This window comes from Pelodiscus sinensis, chromosome 1 (genome assembly GCF_052426305.1).
Source record: "Pelodiscus sinensis isolate ZL-2025 chromosome 1, ASM5242630v1, whole genome shotgun sequence".
Lineage (NCBI taxonomy): Eukaryota > Metazoa > Chordata > Testudines > Trionychidae > Pelodiscus > Pelodiscus sinensis.
In genome coordinates this window covers 221,611,699-221,624,528 of record NC_143052.1, presented here as the reverse complement: position 1 = coordinate 221,624,528, position 12,830 = coordinate 221,611,699, and the positions used below count along the sequence as shown (strand labels likewise).

The following is a 12,830-nucleotide window of genomic DNA, read 5'->3' as shown; positions in this document are numbered from 1 at the left end:
AGCTAAGCAAAATAAGAAAAATGTTGCTTGAGTGCTTTTTAGAGTTTGAATTAAAGATATTTGCTTTGTCTATTTTGACACAAGATGTTGACTATTTTGTGTTCTAACATTCATAAGGCTTTAACTTTTTGAATCTCGGTGTTTATTGATACTATAATTATTGTTTCACCCCAAAATTTCCTGCAACTGTGAAAAATCTACATCAATACAAAATGCTTAGAAAGAAACACATATTTGTTAAAATGATTAAAAAAAAATCTTCCAAACCTAGTCATCCTTGACCAGCAATATAAAGGTGAGGTATGCTTTTCTGTTCCAGTCTTTGGCCAGGCTGACTACCATTTCGTGGTTGTGATGGCTTTTGTAATGTGAATACATCTACTGTGATCAGTGGGGTGTTCTAATAAAGATATATTGTGTTACCTACCTTTTATTATCCACTGATGTTACTCAGAATCTGAAGAGTCATATTCGTATTTTGTACCTAGATTTACTGTGTGTGTAAGTTTGGCGTGGCCAGTTTAGGAGAAATCTTGTTTTTTTGTAGTGAAATAACAATAACTCGTCATAGAATCAAAGAACACTAGAACTGGAAGGGAGCTCGAGAGGTCATTGAGACCAGTCGCCTGCCTTCGTGGCAGGGCCAAGCACCATCTAGACCATCCCAGACAGATATCTATCTAACCTGTTCTTAAATATCTCCAGAGATGGAGATTCCACAACCTCTCTATGAAATTTATTCCAGTGTTTAGCCACCCTGACAGTCAGGAATTTTTTCCTAATGTCCAACCTAAACCTCCATTGCTGCAGTTTAAGCCCATTGCTTCTTGTCCTATCTTCAGAGGCTAAGGAGAACAATTTTTCTCCTTCCTCCTTGTAACACTCTTTTAGGTACTTGAAAACTGCTATCAGGTCCCCTCTCAGTCTTCTCTTTTCTAAATTAAACAAGCCCAGTTCTTTTAGTCTTCCCTCATAGCTCATGTTCTTCACTTAATGTTGTCCCTGTTAACATTGTGGCACCGTTATGTTGCCAATATATTAGAGACCATGCTCATCCGTTGTTTGCTTATAATATTAAGCTACCGTCTGTCTGCTGGGGGCTGGGAACCATGGTGGGCTGGCAGTCTCTCTATCGGCTCCCCTCCACCAAGAACTTCCACCTCCTGGTGGCCCCAGAGACCAGTAGCTCCCTCCGTCTCTCCATATGCCATCTGCCTGCTGCATCAGAAGTTTCATGGGTATTCAGGTGGCTCTGGGAGGACGGGAAGAGTGAGGATGTGGGCTTCCTGCCCACAGCAATCAGCTATTTCGCTGCATTCAGGAGGCTGGTTGGGGAGGGAAAGGGTGAGAGTGCAATGCGCCCTGGGGGAATGATGGAGTGGAAGTGTCCCATGCTTGTGCATAGGAGGAAGTGGTGCACTCCAGCCAGGTAGCATGGGTTCATCATTGCATTCAGTTTCTGCATACATGTATTATGTCTCCTTTCTCCTGCCTGCCTGCTGCCTTGTAGAGTGTGAGGCCATATTAACAACATGTTAACTCTTGAGGGCTCAGCCTAGTGCTTGTTCATCAACAGCAAGGCATTCCCTGGGAAATATCCCACCCGATAACAAGGTTGCTTTAGGATAGGGGTGGGGAACCTTTTTTGGGTTGGGGGCCTCCTATCCACAGTAAAATCAGGCTGTGGACCACACACAAGTGAGAAGCAAAACAAAAGACAAAAATAAAAAAACACACCAAACAACCCTTCCCCGCACTGACATGGCTCTCCACATTGGCTCTCCACATTTCCCAGAGGGAGTCCCAGGCTAGTAGATTGTGTGTGTTCCAGTCCAGTGGGTGGTGGCGGGGCACCTGGTGGGAGGGCTGGAGCACCAACATGGGCTCTCTAATGCTGGGGAGGAGGGAGGTGCCCTGAGCCTCTGGGGCCATTTCCTTAGGCTCCCCACCTCTGTTTTAGGAGGAGCTCAGAGAGCTCATGAGCAGGTTCTCAGATAATCCTGTGATTAGAACATGTTTAAAATTTGTATTGTTTATGTGTATAATAATTTTTCTCTGGTGAAAAAAATTCCTGGGAATCTAACTGACCCCTCCCTGGGAATATTGGATTCACTTAACATGGTTTCTCTTAAGTTTGCATTTTTCAAGAATATAACTACAACCTTCAATGATGAGTTTCTGTGTATAATCTGCCACTTTGATGCAAAATCCAAGACAGTAAACTGAAGGGGTTGATTCTGGTTTTGTACTTTTTTTTGAACATCTAAACAAATTTCAATTTGCAGTCAGTTATCAAGTTTTTGATGCATGAGCCAAAATGTCACTGAAACCGTGTCCTCAACAAAATAGATACAATCTAGCTGTAATACTATTCAAACAGCCGCATTATATGTTTCTTGCCTTCTTTTGTTTTTTGTTCTTTGTGGATTGTTAGTTTTCACATGTTGAGACAGCCCTATACATCCCAATATACTTTTTCCTTTCACACAGAGACACATCATATTGCTAATAAAAGATAGTTCTCACAAGATACACTTGTGCATTTAGTTGTTGGGAAGAGTGTGTCTTTTTCTTTTCTAGTGATTAGCTTTAGAAATGTTATAATATATTTAGATTCTAAAAAGATGAAAATGTAAAGAGGTGAAGAGAAGGTTAGTCAGTGAGGATGGGTAAGGCATGCTCACTACATGTATAGCTATTATGTGGAAACTATCATAGGGTATGTCTACACTACAACGTTAATTCGAACTAACTTAGTTCGAATTAGTTAATTCGAACTAAGCTAATTCGAACGAACGGATCCAGACTAAAAAACTAGTTTGAATTAGCGTTTTGTTAATTCGAACTAGCATGTACACATTAAGTGGACCCTGAACCGGTCTTAAAGATGGCCGGAAGCAGTGCCGGCAGGGCATCAGAGGAGGACTTAGAGCGTGGAGATGCTGTCTCAGGCTAGCCGAGGGCTGTGCTTAAAGGGTCCTGACCCCCACCCCAAACAGACAGTTCTCAGGGGTGCCCCGCTTGCAAAGCAGTCCTGGCTTGGATTGCCCGGACTACCCACACTGGGCACATCACACCACTCGGCCATCAGCCCGGCTGCACTTGCCGCAGGCTGCCATCTGGGGAGAGGGGGCAATTGGGGGGCTGCAGGAGAGCTTCCACCCCCAGAAGCCTGCAGAGCCAGCCCAGTCCTCCCCATCGGGGGCTCGTGCCCCATTCCTCCCTCACCTCCTTCCACTTACCCTTCCCTAGCCCCTCTTCTTGATGTACAAAATAAAGATAACGTGTCTTCCAAAATGGAATCTGTCTTTATTGAACAAAGCTGGGGAAGACTGGGAAAAGGAGGTGGGAGAGGGGAAAAGAGAGGCTGGGAGAGGGGAGGGCAACTAAAATGATCAGGGGCTTGGAACAGGTCCCATATGAAGAGAGGCTAAAGAGACTGGGACTTTTGAGCTTAGAAAAGAGGAGACGGAGGGGGGACAGGATAGAGGTCTCTAAAAGCAGGAGTTGGGTGGAGAGGGTGCATACAGAAAAGTTCTTCATTAGTTCCCATAAAGAAGGACTAGAGGACACCAAAGGAAAGGAATGGATAGCAGGCTTCAAACTAGTAACAGAAAGTTGTTCTTCACAAAGCAAAGAGTCAACCTGTGGAACTCCTTGCTGCAGGAGGCTGTGAAGGCTAGAACTAGAACAGAGTTTAAAGAGAAGTGAGATCAAGTCATGGAGGTTGGGTCCATGGAGTGGTATTAGCCAGGGGGTAGGAGTGGTGTCCCTGCCCAAGGTTTGTGGAAGGCTGGAGAGGGATGGCATGAGACAAATGGCTTGGTCACTGTCTTCGGTTCATCCCCTCCAGGGTTCCTAGGGTTGGCCACTGTCGGCAGACAGGCTACTGGGCTAGATGGACCTTTGGTCTGACTCAGGACGGCCATTGTAAGCTCAGGGCTCAGGGTCGGGGGTCTCAGTGGACCACCTTGATTTTCATGCACACCTGCTCCTGGGTGGCCAGGCTGGCAACTCTCCTGCCCTAGACGGCTACTTTCCTGTGCCTAGTGTGGAGGTCGTGGACAAGGTCCACGATGTCCGCACTAGCCCAGGCGGGTGCCCGCCTCTTGCGGTTCCGGGCAAGCTCCCGGGAGCCGCCAGGCTGGTCCCGGGAAGAGGGGGAGGGCTGAGGGGCATCAGGTGGGTGGCTCGAGCCGTGCCAGGTGCAGGGTCTGCTGGCTGGGTGCTGGCAGGCTTGCACCTGGCACGGGCACCGTAGCCAGCCCGTGCCCCTTTAAGGGGCCCGGGGCCGGGAGGGGGGCATAGAGTTTCCCTGGTGTTGGCCAGAGTGGCCACCAGGGAAACCTGGGGAGGGCTAGCCTCCCACTAGTTCGAACTAAGGGGCTATACACCCCTTAATTCGAACTAGCTAGTTCGAACTAGGCTTAATCCTCGTAAAATGAGGTTTTCCTAGTTCGAACTAAGCGCTCCGCTAGTTCGTATTAAGTTCGAACTAGCGGAGCGCTAGTGTAGCGCCTATGAAAGTTAGTTCGAACTAACTTTGTAGTGTAGACATACCCATAGTGTGGTGTTCATTTTTAAACTGAAGTCAAATCCCTTTCTTGTCGTTCTCCTCCTCCCCCCCCAAAAAAAAGTTAAGTGAATTTAGTGCTGAGGGAGAGGATAATTTGATACCCTTGGATAACTATCACAGAGATCAAATATAGCGAGGCAGTGACTATGCAAGATTCCTCACTTTGTGTGTGTCTAATATATCATTCCTGAGTTGTGGGAGTTAACTATTAATTCTTGGCCTTCTTGATACTACTGCCAACAAAATGCCAATTGTGAAACACCTGCCTACTCATTTTTGCTCTGATCCCACAACAGTCAGTTAATGTTCAGGGCCTGATTTTCAAGTTTTTATATATGTGTTTGTGTATGCACAGAGTGCATGCTACCTTGCATGTCTGTTGGCTCATGTGTACATGCAAACTGGGATTTTTAATGTAAATACAGTAGCTGGTGGTGTAGCTGACAGGTAATTTTTCATTTACATTCAAGCAAAAAATGCATTCCTAAAGTCATCTTAAAAATTAGACTCATTCTGCAAGAAGGTTTCGTATTTAGACACAAAATCTAGCTCTATTTATAATGAGACATAGGTAATCTTCAGTGTAAAAAGTTTCTCTCGCTCCATCCCAGATCACAAGTGCTAAAGTCAATGGAGTAATTTTACTTTGGTTATCAAAGTAATCATTGTTGGACGTGTGTGACCACAAACTCTGAGTTCTAGTTGGTTTTTGTACAAACACTTGCCAGAAAATTATTTAAATTGCTCCTAGAACTTGTCTGCAATTCCATTGAAATGTAATCATTGACAAGGGAAAACGTCAATGAAGGTTCAAGGGCCAAACTGTAGATCTGGGAGCTGGTGAATGAATTGTGCAAGGTAGAGAGGTATTGGAGAACCACCTTCAGTTCCTGGGTAGTGGATGAAGTTATTATAACAACATAATGCAAAATGCTGTTCCTGTGTCTGGACTCTTCTGAAAATTGTTACTGACTGCATCATATAAGAGGTGTAGTCAGTGTACTTTTCTCCTGATACAACTCTAATATTGCTATCTAAAGGGAAAGGCCAGAACAATGCCCAGAACTTGCCTAAACATGCTGCTTAAGTTTTATGTAGCACTACTAACATGCTGGCTTTTCCCAGTCTCTAGATGTGTATGCATCATCATCCTGGTTGCTTCATTGTCCGAGTGGACTGTTAACCCTTATTAGCATGCCTCTCACGGAGGGCAAGTTTTAAAGGGTGTGTATACAATAGTTTATGTACAAACCAACCAGCCAGGATATTTATTTTCTTAGTAAAAGTATCTGTGTCATATTTGGCTTGAATGTTTGCATGAGTTAAACAAGAGCTAAGAAGAAAATGACGGCTCTATTTATTGCTTAGAAGAAAAAAAGTTTTTGTATGAGGAACAGAAAACAGACATATAATTTTGAGGGAATTAAGGGAAATTAAGAGCTACTACATGTTGAAATTAATTTAGACTGTTCTGTTTTAAACCACAGTCCAAAGTCTCCTGCTGATATGGGTCTGTTTTTTTAAATTAGAACATTTTGGCAATAGATACATAAATGTTTTTAAAATTGCACTGTCCTATTGTTATATTTTTCAGTTCCATAAACAAAGCTCTTTTGCTCAACAGAAGTCAGCCACTGTATCCATCATGATTATCATTTGTACTCTGCAATCTTACAGTTCACTGTGAAGGGAGACATTTGGTGGGACTTTTTATTTTAGTTTGAACAAGCTAAAAAGGGAGATATCCAAGTAGGTCATGGAAGCCCAAACGGGCTAGCATGTAATTCTTGAAAGAAATTGTTCAGGAGAGTTAAACAGTACCCTTGCTACAGAGAGATAGTAGAGCAAGTAGCTATTTCTGGAAACATGACTGAGGTGAATATTTCTTCCTCAGATTACTGTGAACAAATATGCAGAGGAGGTGGCGTAAAGCTAGTTTAGATTTCTATCATTTTGAAGGAATAAGCATAGGACTGGGAGTCAGAAAATCCTGATATCTAATCCCACTCTCATGGTGTAGCCCTGATCATGTCACATTAACCCTAGCCTCTGTTTCTCCATTTGTAAAGTGTACAAAATGAATGTCGTATTGGTTATTTAATGACAATAAAACACTTTGTGAAAAATGCAATATAAATGCTCCAATTCCTTTAAACTCTGTTCCTGTACAAAAAGCTGTAATGGGATCATTCAGTAATTCATGTGCAGTGTCATGTTCTTTCTGCTCTTAATGGTTTGTTAATATATGCAAGTTGTGTCTCTCTATTCTTCAGTTAACAGGAGAAATATACGCTTCGCATATAGCTCAGGAAGGAATTAAGGAAGTTAGATAGATGTCTTGTGGTCCCTTCTGTCCTCTCCTGTCTCCTCTCCCAGTATTTCTATGAGAAATTGAACTTTATGGGACTGCAGTGGATCCACTGAGACCCCAAGTAAAAAGGGGAAGAGCATGAAAAGGAAATGAGATTTTTTTCAAAGCACTTCAGTGTAGCTGATACCTGTGTCAGTGTGAGGGGTTCTCCCATCCATGTAGGTAGGCTGCCGCCCTGAGAGATGGTAGCTAGATTAAGGAAAGAATTTTTCCATCAAGTAAGTGGGGGAGGGGGAAAGGGAAGGAGCAGAGGTTGGCTGAACTAGGCCACTTATGAGTGTGGATTTTTTACATTCCTGAGTGAAGTAGTTGGGTTAACCTAACTTTTTTAGCATAGACTTGAACTTACTCTTGGTACAGAATTAAGTCTTTAGATTAGAAGGTAAGCAGGAAGTGGTGTGAGGAGCCGTGGAGAATAGAAAAGGGCAGCACTTCCACTAGCTTGTCTGGTTGTTGAAAAACCACAGCAGCTTATAAACTTGTTGGTTTGTTTACAGCACATTTTTGGCATAGTTGCTTCCTGTTTAAGTGTACAACAGGAAAAAACGTGGTTCCTAAATTAGTAGTTTAAGGTCACAAGGAAATTAGTTGGTAATGGATGGCGTAAAGCTTTCTAGACTTTAATACAATAGAGAGTTTAAAGAGACAGTCCTGCTCAACCTTTCATTAGCAAGCATGATTAAAAAGAAATCCTTAAATTAGTACTTTCTAGTATTGGACACACATTATATTTTAACATTTTTGTTCATTATCTCTTTATTTGTTTAAGGGAGGACTCTGTCTTTTATATATATTACTTGGCAACTACTATTATATGGCCTCATGGGCACTACAGTAGTATAAATATAATTATTTATAATGTCTAGTGAAGAATCCACGAGAGCATGAATTAGGAGACCAGGCTTTTATTCCCAGCTTTGCCAATTAAGTGCTATTTCATTTTACACATTTTTTTTTAAAAAAAGTCTAAATTTAAAATGAGGCCAGCGATTTTTGGATGGCTTTTATGTTTTTGTCTCAGTACTGAATGACTTTAACCTATTTTTTTTCCAGAGGTGTACAATACCTACGACTCTTGCTGAAGTCTATTTGAAATGCAGAGACTCAATAGTTTTGAAAACTAGCCCAAGGTATATCATGTTTGTTACCCAAAATCAGTAGCCTTTTTTGAATTTTTTGGCCAGACATGTTAGTTTGGCTTTGGGTACCCAACTGTAAAAGCGATGTTATTGTTACCTATTTTGTAATATACTTTGGAGGCCTAAGGATGACAAATGCTGTATGAGTATTTAGCAAACTGTTGGCACACCCATTTTGGCAAATCTTTTGCTCCCACCTTTTTATCTAACATTTCACATAGAATAAAGCAGAACAAAACTGCACCCATAACATTGTGTTTCATGTTGTGGATTTTGTTTCCAATATGTAAGGAATCAGACTCTCTTTAATACTTTTCGATGGGTGGAAATGTACTTCTGGAACTGCCTTGCATGAAGTGTTGCTGTGATGAGTGGTTATTAAAACTAGCAGGTGCCTAGTGCTTCCTCTTCTCTCTCACCGCCTCTCACTTCCTTCATGAACTGTGAAGTTCATAGATCAAAGAAATGTTAAATGCACAGGCTTTAGGCAAATATAAATATATAACTTGCATTTAAAGGTCTGCTGAGAAAATCTAGCATTTGTTTGTTTGCATGGGGAAGATACCAATATAAGGGAAAGTCTGAATTTAAATTGCTATATTTATACCAGTATAACTCCTCACATGGGCATTCTTATAACAGTATGGGTATGTCTAGACTGCATCCCTCTATTGGCAGAGGGATGCAGATTAGGCAGCTCGACATTGCAAATGAGGCAGGGGTTTAAATATCTCGTGCCTAATTTGCATAAAAATGGCCTCCACGTTTTGCCGACTCAGCACTTTGTCCGCAAAAAGCGGCAGTCTAGAGGGGGATCTGTTGAGAAAGAAAGCCCTTTTCAACAGATTCTTTATGCCTCCTGCAAGGAGGTTTACAGGATCTGTCGAAAAAGGCTTTCTTTCTTGACAGATCCCCCTCTAGACTGCCACTTTTTGCCAACAAGGGGCTGAGTCGGCAAAACCTGGTGGCCATTTTATGCAAATTAGGCATGGGATATTTAAATCCCTGCCTCATTTGCAATGTCGACCTGCCTAATCTGCATCCCTCTGCCGACAGAGGGATGCAGTCTAGACATACCTTATGAGTCCCTGTTAATGTTTTAGTTTTTGTCACTTTGGAAGAAGTTTAAACTAACCTGAAAAAAGTCACTCTTATTCCAGACTGTCTCACCACATCAGCATCTAGAGTTGCAAATTACGACTGTATGTATTACTGGACATTTCATCAGAGGATGCAATCTTTTATTAAAGATGAATCTTCAATTCCAGGGGGCTCCAGGACAATCCTGGAAGGGATGGCAATCCTGTCAGCAGCCTACAAGATGTGTGATTATTCTAAGTTGTCAAAACCAAGCAAAAAATAAAAATGGATTCTATTATGATCTTTGAGGCTTGCAGTAGCACCAAATCTGACATGTGGCAAGCAGCTGGTAATGCTGAGTTCATTGGTGATTGCAAGTGGCTTATCTACACAGGGGGATAATGCACTCAACAAAAGTGTGATTTCTAAAGTGCACTCATGTCTTACGCATTAGTAGGTTTGGGGTAGGCCTTTCTTGTGAGCATCAAATATAGTGATGTTTGAAATGTTACCATATTAAAGCGCACTAGGGAAACTTTAGTGCCAACAAGCAGGTTCTGCACAGACTAATTATTGTGCAGAACCACAGCCTCTCAGTATGCACCACCCCACCATGTGGGCAAGACCGTAATATTTTCAGGATTGGGCCTCAAATCCTTACTTCTGCCTTCGACACATGCAAGTGGGGGTTTGCAGTTCAGGCCCCTGAGCTCGAGATAGCAGAGAGACACTGAATATCAGGACATATCTGAATCACTTATACTCTCCATCTGTTACAGATCATCTAAATCAGAAAAGAAAGACACAATGCAAACTTGGGATACTACCATGTCTACTTGAGACAAAAGGATAAACACCATTATATATTATGGATGCTATTGACTCATTAAAGCCACGTTTTTCTCATTTGTAACTTTTGGATGATTTTGATCTTGCCGATAAGTCTAAACTTGACTTTCTTCTCCTGTGGAATCATGGAGCTCAAATAAAAAAAGGATATTCTGTAATTATACATCGCTGCCAGTATTTAACATATAGCTCACCACTAGTTAAACGCACAAAGAAATAAGCAATCTGAAAGCACCATGTACACTGGTGATACAAAATATGCATTAGGGGAGGACTGCAGTTATGTCAAACATTAAATGTATGCCTTAAACCCAGTATTGTTCAGATATATGTAAACATTAGCTACTTATTTATAATTTAATATTTAAATATAAAGGCAACAAACAACAGCAGACTGTTTGCGTTATTTATGATAGCTTAGCTAGTTTGGGTCTGCTTTTACCACTGAAAGAATCTGTAGATGTAATAGACATCCACCTTCAGCACATATCTCTTAATGTGGAAGCAGCTGGTTGTACATGTGAGCAAAGCGCAGCATTATGAAATGGCAGTTCATGGCTGAAGTAGCAGAACATGAAAGAAGTGTGCTTATCCTACTGAATCATTTTTGTTAGACAGAGGTAGAGCATTTCAAAGCTAACTAGGGGATTTAGCCATATTTCGTAATTCCCACTACTTGCAGGGGGAGTTGTATAGCTAAATCTCCTAGCTGGCTTTGAAAAATCTCTTCTTGAAGTCACTTAGATTTTTGCCTGGCATTTCCCCCCATTGCTCAACATTCTGAATATAATACTTTCTATGACATAGTATGGAATCAAGGGATCAACAAACCCACTTGCTGGGGGTGAATTGGAGCACAGTTACAAATGCAACCCTGTGAGCAGGAGGACACCTATGCACAAGGATTGATTTCATCCCTGGTGCATAAAACAAAATTGGTGTGTAGAGTCTATTTTAAAAGACTATTTGTGTAAAAAATAATTTTGTTTCAAATCCAGAAGAAAAAAATTAAATGCTCAAACAACAAACTCTAGATAGCAATAGTGAAAGACTTGTTTGCATATCAAACGTTATCTTATAGATTGATATTCTTGGTGCAGTCCTGTCTTCTGCTTCCTAAACATAAAAATTATATCAGATTAGACTGTGAGCCAATTGCATGTGATGTGGAAGGTCCTGTTAGTTTACAGGAATCCCAAGAGAATCAAAATGGTTTTAATCTACACTAATTTAGATTCCTCCCTTAGATTCATCTCTGTTTCTAACCTGCAGTCTAAAATACACAAGTCTTGAATTGAGCCCTGAAGCTACTGTAATTGGAAGTTCATGCAGTTCTGTGGAGCGTGTGTGATGTATTCCCTAAAGAAGTAATCATTACACTAGGCGAAAAGTCAGCTGTGTTCTGCATCAGCTGAAATTTGCGTGGTGTTTAGAAGAGGAAAGTGTGGATGAATGTCAGTTAAGAGGAAGAAGCAAAAAATAAGTGGGGAATGAAATGAAAGAAATGGAGAAGGAGCAGTAGCCAGGACCAAGGGCTAATTAATAAAATGTGGGTGATGGGAGAAAAACAGATTTATGGGAGAGGCTTGTATGTATTGTCCTGGAAGTAGATACATAAGTTCTTAATTAGAAAAGTGTCTGGTAATATTGGGTGTACAGTATGTGCTATTTCTTATACTAAACAATCTGTTTCACCTTACATTTAGCTATGATGTTTGGAGTATTTTTTCCAGACCTGAAGAGCTCCATATGTCTCATAAGCTTGTCTCTCTCACCAGCAGAAGTTGGCCGAATATAAGATACTGCCTCATCTATCTTCTCACTTTAATTTCTATAATGGACTTACTTACATGTCAAGGAGTTGATATGGGGGATCATTTGGTTTCAGATCCCTTTCTGCACTGTAAGGGTGTGTCTAGACTACAGGGTTTTGTCGACAAAAGTGGACTTTTGTCGACAAAACTATACCTGCGTCCACACTGCCTTTGAGATATGTCGACATAACGTCGACAAAATTCAGCAGTTTTGTCGACGCTGGTAAACCTCATTCTACGAGGAATAACTCCTTTTGCCGACAGAGTTCTGTCGATAGAAGGCATTATTGCATCTACACTGTCCTTTGCGTCCACACTGTCATGTCGACAAAGCGGCTTGCTTTGTCGGCAGAACTGGCTGTAGTCTAGACGCTCTATGTCGGCAGAAGTTTTGTTGACAGTATCTGTCGACAAAGCCTTTGTCGAAAAAAGCCTGTAGTCTAGACGTACCCTAGGACACGTGATACTGGAAGAAAAGTCCTTCCTCCTCATTCTCTCTGGAGTACTTGTGGCCCTCAGGTGGAAGTAACAATTTTACCATATTATACCAGGCTCAGAATTTGGACAGTCTAGTTGTACGTTTGTTGTGTTTTATTCAATAGGCCTTTGTGTAATTAGAATTTGTATTTAAATTCTGTAACCCTAATGGTAACAAAAATAATCTATTTTACTCTCCTCTTCTACTGATTGCTGCTTGTCCTAAAGTATTCTACAATTTGCGGTTCGGCGAGCCCTGATAATAATAATAATTTCTTCCATAGGACCTCCTGACGTATTCAGTGCAAAGGTTGGTTGCACAAACAACCATGAATCTGGGACTTTCTAGCTCTTCAGGGTTTGATTTTGCAACTATCTTTTAAAGGTGGGTGGGTAGGTGAAGGGGAGAGAGGAGGATCGATGTCACCATGCCTTCTGTATATTTCTTCTGGAAAAGCCTGTGTGGACAATGTAAAAGAAAATAACACTGGAGGGAACACAGTTAACATTTTATTTAACCCTTT

General features: G+C 41.5%; 1 protein-coding gene and 1 long non-coding RNA gene across 4 annotated transcripts in view; one reads left to right on the top strand and one right to left on the bottom strand.

Annotated features, from left to right (window-relative positions):
* Positions 1–12,830, top strand: part of TBL1X (transducin beta like 1 X-linked) — a 287,997-nt gene that overhangs the window by 74,083 nt on the left and 201,084 nt on the right. The gene's annotated exons all lie outside the window — the stretch shown is intronic.
* Positions 9,096–12,830, bottom strand: part of LOC142823808 (uncharacterized) — a 31,682-nt gene continuing 27,947 nt past the window's right edge. Inside the window, exon 3 of the long non-coding RNA XR_012898909.2 lies at positions 9,096–12,764. This is a non-coding gene — a long non-coding RNA (uncharacterized LOC142823808). The remainder of the gene's footprint in view (positions 12,765–12,830) is intronic.